This window comes from Bufo gargarizans, chromosome 3, assembly GCF_014858855.1.
Source record: "Bufo gargarizans isolate SCDJY-AF-19 chromosome 3, ASM1485885v1, whole genome shotgun sequence".
Lineage (NCBI taxonomy): Eukaryota > Metazoa > Chordata > Amphibia > Anura > Bufonidae > Bufo > Bufo gargarizans.
Genome location: NC_058082.1, coordinates 298404940 through 298421339, shown reverse-complemented (window position 1 = coordinate 298421339; position 16400 = coordinate 298404940).

The window sequence follows — 16400 nt, the reverse complement described above, 5'->3', positions numbered from 1 at the left end:
CTCACTAATCGTTCATCAATGCATATATTACATACAAAGACCTGTTGGTACCCCTACAACACTACATCACACCTATAGTCTGATCTTCTAACGAGTGGGTGGCGACTTATCACACAACCAGATATGCAGGCATGCTCAACCTGTGGCCCTCCAGCTGTTGCAAAACTACAACTCCCATCATTCCCGGGCAGCCTACAGCTATCAGCCTACAGAGGGTATGGTGGGAGTTGGAGGGCCGCTGGTTGAGCATCCCTGAAATATGCAGTCAAAGAACTAGAATGTTTAAGCATGCTGAAAGACCACAATCGAAAAATTTAACAATCTCTGGAAACTATCACACAGTGCGATTCTCGCTACGTCTAATACTGGCTTAAAATGGTTTTCGAGATTTTATACTGATGACCAATCCTCTGAATAGGTCATCATTATCTGATCATTGGGAATTTGACACCCTTGCACCCCGCCGATCAGCTGTTTGAGAAGGCATGCTAGTGCTTTCCAAATAGCTATTCAGCGGGGATACCGGGAGTTGGACCCCCATAGATCAGAATATAAAAATCTTGAAAAACCCCTTTAAGGATAGTTCATCATTGTCTTTTCCAGAATAACCTCTTTAAAACAATAGCTGGATCTTTTTTAACAAAACTATAAATCAGTCTGCTCAGCTACTTCTGTTCATGTTCTTCTGTTCACAGACTCCCTTTAAATATTTTAATACAAAATCTAAATATATATATACATACATATGAGATTAGTGAATTTCTTGAAATTAATTTTGGGTCAGAAAATTTGTTTCAAGTATGAATAAGTTTGACCCGAAAGTGCTCCAATTGGCCTTAAAATAGGTGTATGACACACAGAGGTCTCCTAATAGTGTTGATCGAGCACCGTAGTGCTCGGTTGCTCGGGGGCTTGGGCTGAACACATTGACCGAGCACACGAGTATAATGGAAGTCAATGGGAGAACCCGAGCATTAAACCAGGTACCCCCTGCTCTGAAGAGGGGAGGGTGTCTGGTTCGTAGGCAAATTTCAGAAATTGATGGAAACACCACCGAAATGGTTCTGGAACAGCATGGGAAGGATGTCTGGATGCATCTTGTACTCGCAGGTCGCTGCTGGTAACAATGTTGTCCGAATAGTACGCCACTTTTACAGACTGACAATAATATGCACAAAACCATGGGAAAAAAGATGATTTTAGAGGAAAAATTGATAGGAAACATTCTTTCCAGCATATTTACTTGTATATAAAGTGCAAGTGCTGCCAAAAATTACAAGTAAGAGGCACTCCGATACAACCTGTATATCACATAAAGGAGGGCCTCATTCACATTGTGGTACAATTGTTCATGTAGTGGAACGCCTTTGCACTAACTGAAAGGGCTGCCAAAACACCCTTTGTTACACATAAAGGAGGGGATCATACACAGCCTTGAAAAATTATGATTGATGGCCTGCTGGTGACCCTCAAAAACATTTGGAGCAAGGGCCTGCTGATCTGACCATCTAAAACATTATGGACGAGGGCCTGCTTCCGCTTTGGTGATGCTAGATAACCCGGGGACGAACGCACGTCCCCGTGACGGCGACAATCCATTCGTCTGTCTGCCCTATCAACTTTCAATGTTATTTTCAGCCCAAACCATGTAGACCATGGGCAACGGGGGAATCATGGTTCGATGCCGGAGAGGGAGCCTGAGAAACAGCAAAGCAAGGCTGCATGCACGCAAATTACCTATTAGGTATAATTAACTGAGGGCCTGCAGGTGAGCTGACCCTATAAAAGATTTTGGGTGCAGGCCTGAATGTGAGCTAACCCTAGAAAAGATTTTAGATGCGGGCCTGCAGGTGAGCTGACCCTGTAAAAGATTTTAGGTGTGGGCCTGCTGGTGGGCTGACCCTGTAAAACATTTTAGGTGAGAGCCTGCTGCTGAGCTGACCCTGTAAAATATTATATGTGAGGGCCTGCTGGTGAGCTGACCCTGTAAAAGATTTTAGGTGTGGGCCTGCTGGTGAGCTGACCCTGTAAAAGATTTTAGGTGTGGGCCTGCTGGTGAGCTGACCCTGTAAAAGATTTTAGGTGCAGGCCTGCTGGTGAGCTGACCCTGTAAAAGATTGTAGGGGAAGGCCTGCTGGTGAGCTGACCCTTTAAAAAATTATATGCGAAGGGCATATATGCGAGGGCATTATATGTGACGAATAAGCATGTTGATATGATGGAAGAGGAGGAAGAGGATGCGAAAAAGGAAGATTCAACCATATACCTTTTTTTGTGGCGGAAGGGGTGTATGGGAATACAGTGTATTCAGTACATTCTAAACAGCACATTTAAAGTGCCTTTATGTTCAGCTGCTTTCCTCTGGTGGAGTCGAGAAGTCATGGTCAATCCAGGCCTTGTTCATTTTTATAAGAGTCAACCTGTCAGCATTTTAATTTAACAGGCGGATACGCTTATCTGTTATAATGTCACCAGCAGCACTAAATACCTGCTCAGACAAAACGCTGGCAGAAGATCAGGCCAGTGCCTCCAAGGCGTAAAGCACCAGTTCGTGCCACGTGTCCAGCTTGGACACCCAGTAGTTGTAAGGCACTGAGGGCTCATTGAGGACGCTGACACGGTCTGCTATGTACTCCTTCACCATCTTCCAAAATGTTTTCCTCCTTGTGACACTAGGCCGCGCATCAGGATGAGGGTGCTGGCGGGGTGTCATTCCAGGCTTTGGAGAGTGTTGCCCTTGCCTCTGTTGGAACTGCTGTGTGCTCCCCTTGGACTCTGCAGCCAGCATTGTCTAATGGAAAATTCTGGAGCAATATTTCAACAGGGATCTTCTGGTATTGCACTGTTTTGCTCATCCTCCCCACCAGAGGAATGAGAGATGAGAAGCTCCCTTTGTATCGGGGGTTAAGAAGGGTGAACAACCAGTAATCCGTGTTGTCTAAAATGCGTATAACGCACGGGTCATGGTAAAAGGCAGCCTAACATGAAGTCAGCCATGTGTGCCAGAGTACCAACAGGCAAGACTTTGCTGTCGTCATCAGGAGGATCACTCTCAATCTCCTCATCCTCTTCCTCCTCTTCTGCCCATCCACGCTGAACAGATGGACTTAAACTTCCATGGGTACTACCCTCTGTAGCGGAGGCAACCGTCTCCTGCTCCTCTTCCTCTTCATCGTCCAATTCGTGCTGAGAAGACGAACTGAGGGTGGTTTGGCTATCATCAACCTGTGAAATGTCTTCCCCCATTTCCACCTCTTCTACATGCAAAGCGTCATCCTTAATTGTGGGCATCGAGCATTTGAGTAGACACAGAAGTGGGATGGTTACACTGATAATAGTGTTATCGCCACTCACCATCTGTGTTGATTCCTCACGGTTTCTTAAAACCTCACAGAGGTCAGACATCCATGCCCACTCCTCGCTTGTGAATAGCGGAAGATGACTGGAAAGGCGATGACCATGTTGCAGCTGGTATTTCACTACTACCCTCTGCTGCTCACAAAGCCTGGCCAACATGTGGAATGTGGAGTTCCAGCACGTGCTCACATCGCACAACAGTCCGTGAGCTGGCAATTTCAAGCGCTGCTGCAGCGTTGACAGACCGGCTGAAGCTGTCGGTGACTTGCGGATATGTGCACACACGCGGCGCACCTTCACCCGTAGCTCAGGCAAATTGGGGTAGGTTTTGAGAAACTGCTGTACCACAAGGTTGAACACGTGGGCTAGGCATGGGATGTGTCTGAGCTTGCCGAGCTCCAAAGCAGCCACCAAGTTACGGCCATTATCAGACACAACCATGCCTGTTTCTAGGTTGAGTGGCGAGAGCCACAGCTAAGTCTAGTCTCTTATCCCCTGCCACAGCTCTGCGGTGGTGTGCTGTTTGTCCCCTAAGCATATCAGCTTCAGCACAGCCTGTTGCCGCTTCCCCACCGCAGTGCTACACTGCTTCCAGCTACCAACTGATGACTGACTGGTGCTGCACACGGATAATTCGGAGGTGGAAGTGGAGGAGGAGGCGGAGGAGGAGATTGGGGGTTGGAGGCACTAAAGTAGGTGCTGGTGGAAACCCTGATCGACGTAGGGGGCCTTGGCATCGGTAGCACCTGTTTCACCCAGTGTTCCGTCAGGAAAATGTAGCATCCCTGTCCAAATGCACTTGTCCATGTGTCCGTGGTTAAGTGGACCTTCCCAGTAACTGTGTTGGTCAGGGCATGTGTGATGTTACTGGACACATGCTGGTGTAAGGCAGGCACGGCACATCGTGAAAAATAGTGGCAGCTGGGGACTGCGTAATGAGGGACGACCGCCGACATCAGGCTGCGGAAGGCCTCAGTGTCCGCAAGCTTAAATGGCAACATTTCCAGGGCCAGTAATTTGGAAAGTTGCGCATTTAGTGCTATGGCCTGTGGGTGGGTGGCTGAGTGTTTGCGCTTGCGTTCAAATGCCTGGGGTAAGGACATTTGTATGCTGCGCTGGGACACGGAAGTGGATGTGGTCGTTGATGGTGCTCCCGAAGGTCCAGGTGCAGTGTGGGAGACATCCGGGCCTGCGCCTTCGACAGGGGATTGGCCAGCACGTAACACAGGGGAAGAGAAGGCAGTGGTGTGACCCTCAGACACAGATTGTGGACCCAGGCATTTGTCCCACTTATTATGGTGCTTGGATGCTATGTGGCGGATCATGCTGGTGGTGGTGGTGAGGTTGCTAGTGTTCACGCCCCTGCTCATTTTCGTATGGCACAGGTTGCAAATTACTATTCTTTTGTCGTCCACACTTTCCTAAAAAAAGCGCCATACTGAAGAACATCTACCCCTTGGCAAGCGAGATTTCCGCAAGGGGTTGCTCCGGTGAACAGTTGTGGGCCTGTGTGGTGTAGCTTGCCTTCTCCCTTTTGCCACCCCACTGATCTTCCAGATCTTCCAGCCTATTGGGGTCCTGCAGATCCCTCTTCCTTTTATGGATGAGCACACTTTAAACAGGAGATGTGGTGCGGATAATTGAAAAATGTAAAAAAGTGCACTGGATGCCACTGATATTTTATGGATGCGACAGTATAAACAGGAGTTTTGACGCAGATAATTTTACTGTCCGTAGGGGACACCGCCTACGGAAAAAGTGTACTGGATGTCACTGATATTTTAGGATGCGCACACTTTAAACAGGAGATGTGGCGCGAATAATTTAACTGTCCACAGGGGACACCGTCTATGAAAAAAGTGCACTGGATGTCACTGATATTTTAGGGATGCGCACACTTTAAACTGGAGATGTGGCGCGGATAATTCAACTGTCCGCAGCGGACACCGTCTACGGAACAAGTGCACTGGATGTCACTGATATTTTAGGGATGCGCACAATTTACACAGGAGATGTGGCCCAAATAATTTAACTGCCTGCAGTGGCCTATTACACAGTATTTTGTGCAGGATGCACTAAAAACGTATATTGCTGCTGTCACACACAATAGTCCTTAAAAGGACTTTTGGGTCTATGAAATGTTTTTGTAGAAAAATTAAATTCACTTCCTACAATTTCTGTCCCTTACTATTCTTAGCTCTCCCTGACTTAGAATGACCTGAACATGCGTCATCGGGTGCTATATAGCACCCAATAACACGTACCGGCCAGCCAATCACTGTAATGCCAGTAGCCAACATGGCTACTGGCATTACAGTGAGGGTAGTACTTACCTGCACGTTTATTGGTTGCTTAGCAGCAGCAAAACGTGTGGGGAGCAGACTCGAGCATTGCACTCAAGCACATGCGGTATTTGGCTGAGTACCGCCATGTGCCGAGCATAGCAATGCTCGAGCCAAACTGGTATTCAGCTGAGCATAATCGCTCAACACTATCTTCTAAGACTCATATTTTTTCTCTTTAGTCTTTCCTTTTGTATTTTTATTTCTCTCTCTCTCTCTAGCTCTCACTCTCTCTCTCTCTCTCTCTTTCACTCTTGCCTTTAAGCTCTTAATGCAATAGTAAATAATATTAGGATATCACTAACATACATAGCTATAGGTAAATGCATGGCCGATGTTGTTAACAACTTGTATAAAAACACACTGTGCTGTTAGATTTGTTATGCCTTTTAAGATTAAGAAACATTACGAAAATGATGCCTTACCAGGGTTAAATGCTCAACCATATTTACACATATTTTGAACACACATCCAAAAATTCTTCAGTTTTTTCTAACGCAGCAGCAGTACTGTATAGAACCTAATGGACAGGAGATATGTGACTGTATAGGGGTAGTAGTAATGACAGCAGTAGAAGCACAGTATGGAACCTGACAGACAAGGCAGAAGACACGTGTTCTGGACAAGCATCCAAAAATTATTCCGTTGTTTTCAAGCAGCAGCAGTACTTTATGGAATCTAATAGATGGGAGATGTGACTGTATAGGGGTAGTAGTAGCGACAGCAGTAGAAGCACTTTATGGAACCTGACAGACATGGCAGGAGATGTGCCACTGTATAGGTGTAGCAGTAGTAGCATGACAGTAGATGTGCGGCTGTGTAAGGGTAATAGTAGTGGCAATACGGAGAGTAGCAGTTACAGTGGCAGAAGCAGCAATATATTATGGAACATGATGGACAGGCAGACAACAGCAGTGTTTGATTGGGACAGTGATAAATAGCCACTGTCAGCAATGGCAGATCTATTCATTGGCATCAGCCGGAGGTGTGTCAAAATCCTCACAGATCCATGCCTGATTCATTTTGACAAAGGTAATCCTGTGTTGCTGAAAGTCTAGGAAGGTCTTCTTAGTCACATAAAAATGACATAAATGCACAGAAACTTTCCTGAACATAGCAAACCACTTCTGCAAGCCACAATACTTAAAAAAAAAAAAATTTGTTCCATCAGATTTATCACGTATGCAGGAAGCACGTTATTTCCTCCAAATGTAGCTAAGTCAAAATGTTCCTGCCATTATCGCTGACCAGATTGCCATGTTGTGGTTGGCAGGAGACATCTAGTCGAAGATTTGCTGCTTGATGCACATGAGCAACCTGATCAGCTATGAAGTTTCTCTCACCCAGACTCATCAGTTGTAAGACAGCATGGAAATGTTCACATGGCCCTGTGATAAAGTTGGGGGTAGAACTTACACTAATTGGCTAACATGCTGACAGACAGTCTAAATCAGCCAATCAGTGTGGCAACGGACAGGGAGATGTCTGTGTAGAACAAGCAGAACGTCATTCTGTGTTTAGCTTTTAATGAGGGTGGATAGGTGTAGGCAGTGTCTGACAGAAATTAATCTTACACAGTATACAGAGTCACAAACAAGAATATTTTCTAGTGAAACAGGGACAGTATAGGGAAAGAATAGAAATAACTGTGTAGAATACTAGGGACTCTGATCAGTGAAAGCAGTTTGAGGGAGTGAGGGGCTGGGGCACAGTGCTTAATAATACAGCTGTTGCAGAACCTAATTCTTGCTGTCCTGCGCTACAAAATCAGCCACCCGCAAGAAAACATATTCTTTTTATACTAATCAAATTTAACACAAATTACACCCAAGATAGAAATATTACTGTATTTCCAGTATTGTTTCTTGCATCCCCAAGCAGTAAAATGTTTTTATCATCATTAGAGATGAGCAAAGTTATCAAAAATTAGATTTGGCTGCTTCGCCAAATTTGATTCATTACAAATTAATTTGTCACAAATTGCACTCCACTGTATGTAGCAGGCATAACCATGGGTAACGGCGATCGTGCCGCCGCCCCATCCCCGTCATTGAACCCCTCAGATGGGTCATTCAGCGCTGATCGCGGCATCTGAAAGTCACATTGAGGCCTTTCAGGGGTTAAAAAAATACATACCTCATCCATTTGCTCGTGGAGAGGCTGTTGTGGCCTTCTGGATTGAAGAAAACGCCTCACTGATGATATTATCGTGGCCGGCCAGCGTGATCACCTGGTGAGGTCACTCATCAGATCGCACGAGATTTGGCACGTGCGAGACTGTTATGGCCATAACTGTTATGGCCATAACAGTCTCTCTGTGACCAAATGGATGAGGTGAGTATGTATTTTTTTTAACAGCCATTTTAGGAAAAATTGATTAGTTACGGAGAAGTGCCAGGAAATTCAGCTTCGTGGCGAATCAAATTTTTCCTTCAATTAATTTAACTTCGATTCTCTCAACATTAATCATCATCAATATCTTCTTCTCCTGCTCAGACTCCTCCTCCTCCTTGACCTCCGGCTCCATTATGAGACATCCAAAACTGAATGTGTTGCCAAGTCGCTGGTGGTTCACTTGCCGCTGTGCCACTTAGTTGTCATAAATGTGGTGTACTTCTGCATCTTTGCCTAAATTTCATTTTTCTGGGCTCTAACTCAGGCAATGTGGTGGGACTAACTCTTGGTCTGGCAAGCAGGAGTACCGCAAATATATGGAAAATTTTACTCTCGGACTGCAAGTGTGACATGTTTCCATTCCTTCACCAAAATTAAATTTTTTGGGACTCTGGTCTGGACTCTTGGTGTGTGCATGTCATATGGGCAAGCATACTGAGCCTGTTAAAGGCATACATTTTGGACACTTGGTCCCCCAACAAGCCACAGTTTTTTTACCCAAAACACAGTGTATTTTAAAACACCATCTGTCCTTGATAAGGGGCAATGTTTGAAAGCTTTATAATATGAAAAGCATAGCACATGCCATAGCGCAGTGTGTTTTTAAACATGCTGTTTGTTAATGCCGTCAAACATGCGTTTATTTATAGCTAGGTATGCCACTGTCACTCTTGTGTTAGTGTCAGTATTGCCCTGCTACTGCAGTCATTGTGTTCAAGACTTTGGGGACGGAAGAAGGGAGGAGAGAAAAAGCAAAAAATTCATAACAATTTACAAAGTTGTACGAGACTGAAGGTGCTATATACAAATTTTCGGTACAACTGATTCGGGTCCAAACCGAACTTTTTGAAAACCATACTGAATCTGAAAAGGTTCACCAATCTCTATCTTATTGCAATGCTCACTATACAGGCTTTACAACAGGTTTTTGGGCAAAAAGGCTGGCTGTTACACATAAAAAAAGAGTACTGTAGCTTTAAAAGATCAAGTCTTGTGCAATGCGCACAGTGCACTAACTGCCTTTATTTTGTTCCTAATGATAAAACCTGATAAAGTTACTTTTATTCAACCAGCAAGTAATTTTTTGACGGGAAATGACATAGGTGTCTCCCAAAAGATAATAAGACGATGTACAAGAGACATTATTGTGGGGGAAAAAAACATTTCTCATCTCTTATTTACATTTGAGCAAAAAGTGTCCAGTCCAAAACTATTCATACCCTTCTCAATAATCAATAGAAAAGCCTTTATTGGCTTTTACAGCAATCAAACGCTTCCTATAATTGCAGACCAGCTTTTTGCATGCCTCCACGGGTATTTTTGCCCATTCATCTTTAGCAATGAGCTCCAAATCTTTAAGGTTGGAGGGTCTTCTTGCCATCACCCTGATCTTTAGCTCCCTCCACAGATTCTCAATTGGATTCAAGTCTGGACTCTGGCTGGACCACTCCAAAACGTTAATGTTGTTGTCTGCTAACCATTTCTTTACCACTTTTGCTGTGTGTTTTGGGTCATTGTCATGCTGAAATGTCCACTAGTGCCCAAGGCCAGGTTTCTCTGCAGACTGCCTGATGTTGTTGTTGAGAATCCTCAGGTATTGCTCTTTTTTCATGGTGCCATTTACTGTGATTAGGTTCCCTGGTCCATTGGCTGAAAAACACCCCCAAAGTATTAGGTTCCCACCACCATGTTTGACAGTGGGGATGGCGTTCTTTGGGTTGAAGGCTTCTCCTTTTTTATGTCAAATGAAGGAAACATCATTGTGATCTTGTATTTTTTGCTCAAATGTAAATAAAAGCTGAATTTTTTATTTTTTTCCACAATAATGCCTCTTGTACATCGTCTTATTATCTTTTGGGAGACACCTATGTCATTTCCCGTCAGAAAATTACTTGCTGGTTGAATAAAAGTTTAAGTCAAAATTTGCCAGGGGTATGAATAATTATGGGAAAGCTCTATTTACAAGAAGCAATCATCTCTTCTGTATGGGGAGGAGTACTTAATACTGCAATTGCTCATTTTCATAGAGAATCGTTGCTTCTGGGCAGTAGATGCCTGTTGACACAGAAAGATCTGCTTCCCAGAAATGATGACCTTAGAGAAATGATGACCTTGGATTTTGTATCAGTGATGCTTTCCTCCAAAGGATGCAAATTTTCTTAATTATTGGGTGATTGGCAACATCGTTTCACAGGGCAATTATGGTGAACCAATGTTTATACGAACGTTCACTCCCGATAATTGACCCAATAATTTAAGTATTGGGCATAAGCACTGTTTCATTAATTTCGTTATCTCCTGAAGAGAAAGACCCAGCTCTGTTTCATTTCTTCCCATTTACTATGAAGAAATTCCCCAAGATTCTCTTCTCATGAGTACCAGCATTGTTAGGGGCCTAACTTGACCGGTGCTATAGCTTGTACTTTCTTCCATGTGTGCTTGGAATTGTGTGCACTGGAATTGTAACTGAATCCAAAATCCAGAAGAAATGGTGCCAAGGCACGTGTGAGAGGCCGGGGTATGTGCTAGAATCGCCTTAAATCTTGGGCTACAGTTATTGATGATTTGTGCAATGCTGCTGAACCAGAATCTATCACATGCAGTGTTAACATACCTTAGGTTGAGTAATACCTATAACATGCTGTGCTATTCATCTCTTGCTTAACTGCCTGAACTAGCAGAGACCAAAGTTTTCAGCTTTCTAACTATTCACTCCACAGTACAGTAGGTTGAAGCAGATGAACGGTTATCTATTTTTTTTTAAATGGACTAGCTATGTACCTGCAATATAAAATAAAAGCACAGGGCATAACCTAATACTCAAAATGCAGCAGTTATGCCAGTCAGTTGCATTGTATTATCATATTATATTGTTATCAGTGTATTTTAAAGATCTATTTCTGCACATAATGAAAAAAGTTTGGAGTATTTAAGACCTTTCTGGTGATGTGCCTGAAATAAATTCCTACCGTACTTGGCAAATAATTATCACAAATAAATGGTGTTAAGCATTTGTCTTAGATTCACTGTTAAACACTCCTTTGAGCCTCTGCTGCAGTATCTTTAGTAAAATTCTGTGTGCATAAACAGCATTACACTGATGCATTTTTTTAATTATCTGCCATCATAGTCTCCGGAGCAGTGATCTACCCTTTTTTCTTTGCTTGCGGATGGAAAAGAATAGACTATAACCCATTTGAACTGTATTATTTCACCCTTTCCCACCCCCAGAAACAAAATCACAAGGGAAAAACTAGGATTAATTAGATGAGAAAACGATGTACAGTATGGCAGGCAGTGATGACTCCAACCTGATACTGTGGACATCCCTTGTGTTTATTAAAGCAATAAACCCCGGGTGTACAGTATATGAATTAGATCTTTCATGGCAGCATATTTTATCACGGGCTTCATTTTTGGACTTTATCCCAGACCTTGGCCTCGCCGGCCTTTTTGCATTTTTTTCATGTCTCAGTCTCGTTCAGAAGCTGTGTCTTTGAACATTTCCTTAATTGCTAATTAATAAAGAAAGGTCTCAAATTGGAAGCAGGTACCAGAGGAAAGAAACTGTTTTTTTTTTTTTTTTCTCTCCCACCGCCCTCCCTCTCTATCAGGAGGAGATAGAGCAGGCTTTTAGGAGGCTGGCAAATAAATAAATAAATTCAGGCTTTCGTCGTTCTGTTCATGGTTTCAAATAGTTTGCCAATGCAGTATCTGTTTCCAAAGGCATGTGCATAGAGACAGTCCAGAATACTAATGAGAGAAAGAAGCTGACAAGGATGGGCTAAGCATGCACAGTAGATGACAAACACGGTTTAATGTCCTCTGTCCACGGGAAATTGTTTAAAACATCTCTGAAAGGTGTTAAGAGGGAAATGCTATACTTTGCTACATCCTTCCATCTCCTTGTTCTTTTAGATACCAGTTCACTTACAGTGCATGTTTATAAGACATTTGGATTATGTCAGGAACCAGAACACAAGTTTCACACCTACTAGATATATGCATGTAGTTTTGCTAGAGTTGTGTCTTATTCTGAGGGTGCTCAAGGGGAAGTCAGTGCACAGTGACTGTCAGACTAAAATAAAGCACATGATTTTATAGAAACAGAGTTTTTCATGCACATATCACTGTAAAAAGTGAGGATGTATCGGATGAAAACACCTATCCCGCCTCCACCCCTAAAGTTATACTTATGTGTGTCTTGCCGGTCATGGGGTCTTGATGTGGATGGTTCCTGTGCCGAGTTATTTCCTGTGCTGGTCCCTGGACAGCTCATGACAACTGCTACTCAGGGATCTGAACAGCAATAGAAAGTAAAAATTACTGCCACCCATAACTAAAAACGCTGAGCATTTTCTTCTGTAATGCATCGTATGTATCATATTTTTCACTGTATAGCATACACTTGTTCCCCCCAAAAGTCAGGGAAACATGGCAGTGTGTCTTATAAAGTGAATACTAGTAAGGGCTTCCATTATGGAAATGCTATCTATTATGCAGTAGGCATGGGGAGTGGTGAGTGTAGCGCTGTTAGTGCTGGCTATACGCACAGCTTCCTGGTTTTCTCCAGGCACTGCATTGCACTGTCCTGATTGTGCACCTCAACTGTGTGACATCAGGTCACAGTACTGCACTGGCCCGGAGAAGAACAGGGAGCGGTGAGTGTAGGAAGAGCTGTTGGATGTGCAGACTGGTGGCGCTGTCCAGAGAGGTAATTTCATTTAGTTTATTTTTGAACTGATCTGAGGTAGGATATGGGGTCTGATAAGGGGGTCTTATATCTGAGTCTGATCTAAGGTCCGATATGGGGGACTCATCTAAGGTCTTATATGAGGGTCTGATATGGGAGTCTGATGTGAGGTCTCACTTGAGGGCCTGATATGGGAGTCTGATGTGAGGTCTCACATGAGGGCCTGATATGGGGGTCTAATATGAGGTCTGATTTTCCTGGTGTGCCTTATAAAAGAAAAAAAATATGGTACTGCATATTTACTGTAGGTCTTCACATGTACTGACTTGGTGGCTGACATCTTTATGTGTCTTCCCCAATTTTGGACTACAGTACAGATCTAACTCTTTTACCTGTACCTATATTATGTCTATTTTTACCTTTACCTTAGATTGTAAGCTCTGCTGAGCAGGACACTCATTCTTCTTGTTTACATTGTTGATCACTGTGCAATGTCTTATTGTGTTCCATCTGTTCCCTCTGAATTGTTCCTGCTGCTAAATATGTTGATGCTTTCTAATACATAATTATTAGTAGATTCGAACTAAAACTGCACTCTTATATGGCCGACTATGATGTAATGTTCAGCTCATTATATTTGTGCAGAAAAAGACATTGCACTCTGCTCTAACTAAACAATGGGCTTTTATCCTCAGTTCCCTTCTGTTAGTTCATCTTATCCTCATAGAGCCTTTTAAGGGAATTATTTGAAATATACTAAGTCTTTAGAGTGATCAAAAAGTCTCATGGAATGTTTTTGTATATGTTAGTATTACATATAGCCAACAGGTACAGTTATATTACACCTGTTGGCTATCTACATTATATTATATATTCATATTTCCTCTTCCATCAAAATCCAATGCAAACTAGCATACATTACAAATCAGTATAATACAAATACCAACCTCACATAGGTAAAACAATGGAAACTAAGACATACAACCTGGGGCGTTCTGTGATCACAATATTGAGTTGGGTCCTAAAGACACCATCATTGCTTATATCAATCTTCATTAAATATGAATTATATAGAATATATACCATGACAAGGAGGCAATGTAGATGTATGGCTATCCTTGAGAAACTCAGTTACATGATTAAAAATAAACATGTAGGTTAAGACAAAGACGGCAGACCTGGGAGTTTACAAATAGAAACCTTGGGTAATGTACCTAAAAAATATGTAATACTCTAGTTAAAGATTAATAACCTCATTAATAATCAAATCCCTGCAGTCATTGATTGCATTTTCACATTATCTGCTGTTCAGTCAGGAGATATGAACTTGTTACAGATTTCTCCACCCAAGAATGAACTGAGTTATCAATCAACTTCAAAATACGCATCTTCTATTAACATTCACTCTTGTTTTATTTTATTTTTTTCTGTAGAAGCTCATTATACTAAAATCCTAGTTCTGGTCTGAGATTTCCTCTGGGCATGGGAATTCAGATGCCAATTTATAATGCACAGAGTGAGACTGTGCCTGTCTAGTTTTTTCTATTTCATTGTTCAACTCTGCATCTCCATATATTCATTTCTCACAATGACTTACTCTTATTTTATACATATCCTTTGATTTAAATGATGATTTCCAAAAAGTAGAATACTCCCACAGAATAACTGTAAAAATACACATTAAGGTTTTTCTACAGATTGTAGAAATTTGTATATTTCAGTATATTTTAATACAATATTTTAAAACAATAAATTGCAGTGGATAGGCCGAATAATTGTACCAGCAGCAAGTCATACTACTTGCCGAAATGTAGTAGGCAGGAGTGGACTGTGTCCGATTCTTCTGTGTTCTCCTGAACCAGTTGTTAAAACAGCAGCCAGTTTGGAGAGCTAGGTAGAAGCAAGATGCTGACCCAGATCCCCACCTTCAGTTAAGGATGGGTACAGCTCTCCAGATATCAGCGTCCTGGTGCAGATGGTGCAATGTTGTCACTGCGTCCACTTGCACTGGCTGGCTGATTGCAGAGACTGTAAGAACTGTGCCACTACTCGGGTGATTGGGATACGGTGAAAAAATAGTTTTTTTCTGTTAAGGCACACTAGAAACAGTCATGAGTTGCCATAAGTGAGGATGGAGCACTTGAACAAAGAGGGGGCACTGTTAATTGTGAGGGGGAACTATTAATAATCAAGGGGCACTATGAATAACGAGAGGGCACTGTTACCTATTAACCCAAGAACAGCCTGTTATTCACCGGATCCGGCATTGTCAGATTCAGCATTTCACTGCTGGACTCCTGTTGACTGTAATGGAATCCGGTGGTGATCCGACCATTTTCTGGCTTTCTGCATGCAGCATTTTTTGGGCCGGCCGACAGCTGGCATTTATGGTGGATCAGGCTGCCAGATCATTTGTAACAGAGATGTGAACGCAGACTTAAATGGAGTCTGTCAACAGTTCTGACCATTCTAAACTCCTGCCAGCATTAGTTAGGGGCTGGGGAGAACATGACAAACATGCCTTATGTGGAGATTTTATCAAGAGTAGTATAATTTATTTTGCCAGATTTGGCTCCAGCAACTGACCTGGGGAACAACCCTTCCTCTCTGCTTTGAGTGGTAGCTATACCATCCAACCAGGAGACCACTAAAGTTGTCATTCAGAGCAGAGGAGAGGGTTTGGAGGCAGCTCAATGCAGAGAGCACTTCACAGTGGACACTTGCAAAATCAGAATCTAGCAGAATAAAGCCACTAAATTATGCTTCTCCTGATGTTAAAAGCTCCACAAAAAGTATGTTTGTCCTGCTCTCCTCAGATGCTGCCTTCTGTTGACCTCAGCTTGGACTTGGTCAGAACTACTCACAAACTCCTTTTAAGCTACAGTAGCTCCCTTCCAAATGGTAGCAATTATTTAATTACTTTAAGTTATCATCCTTAGATAAAGTCTAAGGTTGGGCATACACTTTAGATAGCTGACAGCTGAATGCCAACAGCTCGTTGCACCAACTGCTATCTTTTTCAATCCCTCCCATATATGGTTGGCATGACAAGAGGCTAGTAAACCGCTGCCAGACACCTCTGGCGATGACATGTCTTTTATGAGAACAAAAAGGATTGGGCATTTTAAAAGTTGCCCAATCCATTGCTCCCTTGATATCTGCCATTGGAGAAAATCAGGAGGCCCCTATACACATTAGATGATTGGCCGATACATCCAAAATCGTTGTGTTTGACTGACATTAATCTAATGTGTATTGAATTCTAAAACACAAAATTCACAAACACACAGATGTGTACATGGGAGAAAATGCCACTGTATCAGTCATAGCAGCTGCAATGAACCATATAATGGCTGACTACTGACTGATTAGCTTTCCCCAACATTACTTTTGACATGAATTACAAATGTGTCCCATAGACGACAAATGAAAATAACCAAGTGTCATTTTCTCATGTGACACTGTTACTATAACATAGTATTCGAAACGGATGGCCCTAGCTACAAATACTGCAGTCTTACTTTCACAGTTAATACAAAACACATTTGCTCTCTGTTAAACTTTATGCCATAAATCACACCTTTTCACTATTTTTAGGTGGCAGTTTTGATGTA